Consider the following 6258-nt stretch of genomic DNA (forward strand, 5'->3'; position numbering starts at 1 on the left):
CTATGAGAGATAAAGTGTATGTGACACTTCTAATGAAATGGGTTACTGCTTCAGTTAGCTTCACCACAGTGCTTTAGTAATAAAGCAGAGCAAACTACAGTATGGTCCCTGATGATATTTCCCATTATTTCCTTTCAGAAGGATCCCTGCACTCTGTTTAACATGAGAGAGGTTGAAGGGGTGACATAATTACATGATGTTAGTGGGGGGTGGTATGGACCATACTGCATTATCTAGAATATCATATAATATCTAACCCTGTGTCTTATCTTGAAAGTAATCCAGAATCCTCATGTTACAGTGTGAAGCCACTTGGAGCCCTTGATTGCTTGACACTCTGAAGAAGGGGATAGGTCAGAATAGGCTGAATTTGTTCAGAGCTTAGGCTGCACCTTCTCCTTCATGTATCATCCCTAAATATGTGACTCATAATGGGCAAAATAGACCTTCTCTTGAAAGACCGTATCTTCTTATGGCGAGAAAGTTGAAGGAAGATTCAGTTTTCTGTGGTGGTATTGTGTTCCCTGAAATATTGTACATGCTAATAAACTTATCTGGGGTCAGAGAAGAGAATAGCCACAATATTAAACATAGAGGATAGGCAGTGGTAGCACACGCCTTTAATCCTAGCATTCCAGAGGCAGAGATCCACCTGGATCTCTAAGAGTTCAAGGATGCAGGCAAGCGTGGTGACTCATGCCTTTAATCCCAGAAAGTGAGCCTTTAATCCAAGGGTGTGATGGCAGAAAGCAGAAAGGTATATAAGGTGTGAGGACCAGGAGCTAGAAGCTTTTGGGTGGTTAAGCTTTTAGGCTTTTGAGTAGCGGTTCAGCTGAGACCCATTCAGATGAGAATAGAGAGGCATCCAGTCTGAGGAAACAGGAACAGCTGAGGAACTGCCAAGGTGAGGAAACTGGCTTGTTCTGCTTCTCTGATCTTCCAGTGTTGACCCCAATACCTGGCTCCGGGTTTGTTTTTATTAATAAAACCTTTTGAAATTTGTCTATAGTTTTCCAAAAGACTCATTCAGATGGCCCACAGAGGAACAGTTCATCTATCCAGGTCATCAACAGCTTGTATGGAGATTTGGTTTACCAGGTCATGCCAAAATAAATGGGGGCTATCTTTAAATCCTTTGATTAGGACAGTCCAAGTGAATTATGCAGCCTTATGAGTCAGATCCTCAAAGACAACAAGGGGATGACTAATAGGTTCCCATCCCCACCCCCATAATAAGCTTCTCCATGGATGTAGTGAGCTAGACCAAGCTGAGTTGAAAAAGTATAACAACTGTTATCTTGCGCAAAGCAACTCCTGGGCGAGGTCTCTGGTCCCGGAGATTGAGGTCAGAGAAGTCACACACCAGAGCCAGGGCAGGAAAGTTTTAGAGATTGTAGGGAGGGTTTGTGCCCAAGTGTGGTCAAAAGCTGAGCACATAGGTGGGGACTTGGGAAACTGGCAGCATCAGGGGAGGAAGTTGTAATAGTTGCCAAGAGTGCAGAACTGGGCTTTTTGGTGCCTTTCCTTTGTTCGAAGACTCTCTGAGCTGATGGGATTTGGAGGGAGTAGGGGGTAGGGGCTACCTGGACCATGCAGGGGTGAGCCAGAGGCTTCAACCGGAAACTGACTATCTAGGGCAGAAAGATACAAGATAAGGAATCCTTCAAATCCAAGAAGGAATAAAGTTGATCTGGGCCAAAAGGTTCTACAGATTGGGAACCACAAGGTGAAGAGTGACAATAGCCTCGCTAATTGTTTAGAGGTACTGTACCAACCTTCATTTGTTAAGTCCCCTTTAAACTCCCCAAATGGGTGAGTTACAGGGACTAGAATATTCTCTCAGATGTCCCTGTCTTACAATGGCCAGAATAATGATCTTGAGCCCCTCTATGGCTTCCAGTATGAAGTAGGTATAAAAAAATTGATAAAATTTTTTTTTATCTGGTAGAAAAAAAATTGATGGGACATTTTTTTTATGTACTAGAACTAGTAAAGAGGTTGTGGCTTGACCTATAGTCTCCTCATCTTCCAGATTGAGGGGTACATTTGGTTTCCACCAGAGGCACACCTAGAGTCTCTCCTGGAGGCAGGGCCAATTTTAGTTGAAATAGAGATAGGTTATCTCTGCCTATTGGAAGGGCAGGAGTTGTGGACACTATGAGGGATGGGTGTTAGAAAGGAAGTATTCCTGTTAATAGGCAAAAGGCTGTGTAAAAACCTCTTCAGAGGCTGGCCCAATATACCTCTGAAGATGACAATTGTGTGGGGTTGGAGGCCTGGAGAAGAGGGCAATACTGAATATCTGGTTCTTGTGATCCCTCAGGGTTCAACAGCAGTATCTCTTAGATCAGGGGTAGCAATGTAAATGTTAGCCCAGGTACTCTATTGGACAAATCTTTGGTGAAATCTCCTTCTGACTGTATAAGGTCAAAGCAAGCCATTCTCTACAAGTTCGGGGTGTGCCATTGTACCTGAGGCTCTTCAAATTGGACTAGTATTTCAGGAACTTGGAGCGAGGACCAAAGACTTGTCAGTACTTAGATAAGGGAGATGGCCTAGTGCTCTTGAAGTTCAGAGGTCATGTTACCCACTCATGACTGCCTTTGCAGCTGGGACACAGTCCAGGTGGAGGCAGAACATATCTATGATAGTTCTCTCCTTGGGGAATTCTCTCTAGAAGTTCCCTGGATGTGGGGTTCACCAGGGGCTTGTGTTGGGTATTTAATAAGGCCACTGGGACCTCTCATTTCCCTTACCATCCTGTCTACTATTTGCCTCTGGGTGATTCTTCCTTCCTGACATTGTTTGCTGTCCTGTCCCTTGGGAGAAGAAGCAGCTCTCTTAAACACACCTCTGCTTTTTTATCTGCCTAACCCCTTTCTAATTCTCCCAAAGCACCCTTGAGCAAGGTGGTGACCTTAGGCACCTGACTAGTGGTCAGGTCATGTAAAAGGTCTGGGAGTTTAAGAAGGCTACTTCTCTATTATAGTTTTGTGGGATTTTTTTCCTCCATAAAAATCTATCTTGAACGAACGTCTTTGAACTGTTGGTGTTTTCATGCTTGCTCTCTTGTGTGATGATCTCTAAGCAAATGTTCATTTTCTCACGTGCCTCCTGTTTTACTGAACATTATATTTTTTTATATTTATATTAATGAGAATAAGTACAACTGATTTTGAAATGTTTTGTCAGGTGCACTAGTTTTCTCAAGAACTGTTTTTAGAAAAGGTGGGTGAGGGTGAGTGTGGATACTTGCCCCATAGGCACAAGACACCAGGTTTGAGTTCCAACCCCATAAACAAGCAGGACAAATGGGTTTTATCTGCTATGGTCCATATGGCATTGGATGACTGCTCCAGACTCAAATAGTCACAAGGAGCCTTTTTAAAGCCAAAGACTATAGACTGATTTTTCTATGGTAATAAAAATAGTTTGTACTTTTTTTAATTCATGTAATTAGCTGGTTTAGTGAGCCCATATTAAGTCTTTTTTAAAAAAAATTTGTTGGTGTGCAGGTCAATATGAAACTTAGGGGGAGATGTTGGAAATAAGGACTGAAATGCATTCACTGGCCTCCTTTCTGTCAGTGTTTGTTCCTTCTACTGCTGTGGATATTGCTCTATATAAATAAAACACTGATGGCCAGTGACCAGGCAGGAAGTATAGGCGGGACAAAGAGAGAGGAGAATTGGGGAAACAGGAAGAAGGGGGAGAGACACTGCAACCACCGCCAGGACAAGCAGCATGTAAAGATGCCGGTAAGCCACCAGCCACGTGGCAAGGTATAGATTTATAGAAATGGGTTAATTTAAGATATAAGAACAGTTAGCAAGAAGCCTGCCGTGGCCACACAGTTTGTAAGTGATCTAAGCGTCTGAGTGATTATTTTATACGTGATTGTGGAACTGCGGGGCTTGGGGAACCTGGAGAGAAGCCCTCCAGCAACATTCTACCTTACACAATGGTGGATGAGGCACAGCTATTTCTTACACACTTTTCAACGCTCTTCTGTTCTAAAGAATGAAAACTGAGTCTTTCAAAAGATGTAGACAAAGGTTATGTCTAAACCACAACTTTAAAAAAACAACTAAATTCATGCTATTGGAAAATACCTGGAAACCAAAAAAAATTGACATTTGGTGTGTGTGTGTGGGGGGAACACGTTAAAACAGTGATTGCCTATGTTACCACAAAGGAAAAAGGCCACCGCTTAAAGGCCGTGGTTCTGCAGCAGTGGTACTACAGCACAGTACTCCATCTACACAGTGGTACTGTAACACAGTACTCACATCCACACACTAGTACTACAGCACAGTACTTACATCCACACAGTGGTACTGTAACACAGTACTCACATCCACACAGTAGTACTGCAGCACAGTGCTCACATCATCACACAGTGGTACTGCAGCACAGTACTCACATCCTCACAGTGGTACTGCAGCACAGTACTCACATCCACACAGTGGTACTGTAGCACAGTGCTCACATCCTCACAGTGGTACTGCAACACAGTACTCACATCCATACAGTGGTACTGCAGCACAGTACTCACATCCACACAGTGGTACTGCAGCACAGTACTCACATCCTCACAGTGGTACTGCAACACAGTACTCACATCCTCACAGTGGTACTGCAGCACAGTACTCACATCCTCACAGTGGTACTGCAGCACAGTACTCACATCCACACAGTGGTACTGCAACACAGTACTTACTCACATACACACAACACTTCAAGTGCTGGACACAGAAAAGAAGCATCTAAGCATCCCAAATGTCCCAGTTCCAACAAACATCATTTCTGACTTATCTGTATCCATTAATAATAGCAAAGTATCTCAAAGCATAGATTTGATTAAATGTTCCAAACGAGGCAATAAATTTGTTGGTCATACTTTAAAGTGTCACAAATAATGAAAGCTAAAATTTATTCTTCAAAATAAATGAAGCAAGTCAATTTATAGTGCTGCGACCTTGCTTTAATAACATGGAGTTTTTAAATCATCCGTTTGCTAATCAAAATCCTGTTACAATCTCTAATAGAGAGCCCTCCGTTCTAGTTTCCTTCCTTATTTTAATGAGGCAGCACTCATTTTCCATGAAATGTTATTTAAAGTGATATTAAGATCAACAGAAATTCATTAAATATTTATTGAGGACATGTCAAACAGAAGACTCATTATTCATGCACCAACAGACTATTTTATAGACTGAAATATTTACATATTCTTGGGCAAAAGGCATCGCACCATGTCAAGCCAACTCTCACATCACATTCCCACATCCCTAACATCCAGTCCATCTCCTCAGTTACCCAGTGATTTTAAACTATTTTTCTCCTCTCCGGACAACTCAGATGACATTATATCTCACGGCCCTCTTGGTTTATTTTCATCATTTATCCATGTACACACTCATTTAATAACAGTTTTTGTATATTTGACACAGAACATGTCATTTCTATCATGTTTAGAAGGTAAGTTATTTTATTTTGTAACCGTTGAAGCAAAAAAGCCTAAGGCTAGGAACTTTATACAGTAAGGGTCTTTTTTAAAACTCATAGTACTGAAGGCCCAAGTGTAGAGACTCAGGTTCTTGTGAGGGCCTCACCATGGCTCTGCTTATGATTGTAAATCATAAAGGGGAAATTGTGTGGAAGAGTGTGTGTGTGCCAGATACAAGGCGCCAGGCTTAATTCATAGCCACCAGTTTTCACAGTGGCTCATCCAGACCGAAAGAGCAAGAAATGCATTAATGCATCTCAATGGCATGTACCTCCCAGAACTGCCACTGGTTTAGAAGCCTCGACAGAACTTGTTTGAGAACAACTCATGTCTAAACTAGAGCACATGGTAATTGTAGCAACATGATAATTGCAACAACACCAGCAGGTTTTACAGCAGAAACAACATGACCCATATGTCGGCTGCTGTGACTTGATCCTGTATAAGTTTCCATCTGGAATGCAGGCTAAAGAGACATCCTCATGGTAGTGAAGCATCTGGGGCTGAGTCTGCGGAGGCTTTGACTCACACTTGAGTCTCATTATTTGCAGTAGTAACGTTTAACTAAGGACAGAGAATAACATATTACAGATTTATTATGAACAACCACGGTGGAAAATTAATATAACCTCCCCAAATTCTCCTAGTCTCAGCACTGTTGTTTAGGCCAAGGCCATTGAATGTTGACACAAAACAAATACAGAGATCAATCCAGATATGGGTACAGATGTGAACTTTCTCCATTAAGG

This window comes from Peromyscus maniculatus, chromosome 20 (assembly GCF_049852395.1).
Source record: "Peromyscus maniculatus bairdii isolate BWxNUB_F1_BW_parent chromosome 20, HU_Pman_BW_mat_3.1, whole genome shotgun sequence".
Lineage (NCBI taxonomy): Eukaryota > Metazoa > Chordata > Mammalia > Rodentia > Cricetidae > Peromyscus > Peromyscus maniculatus.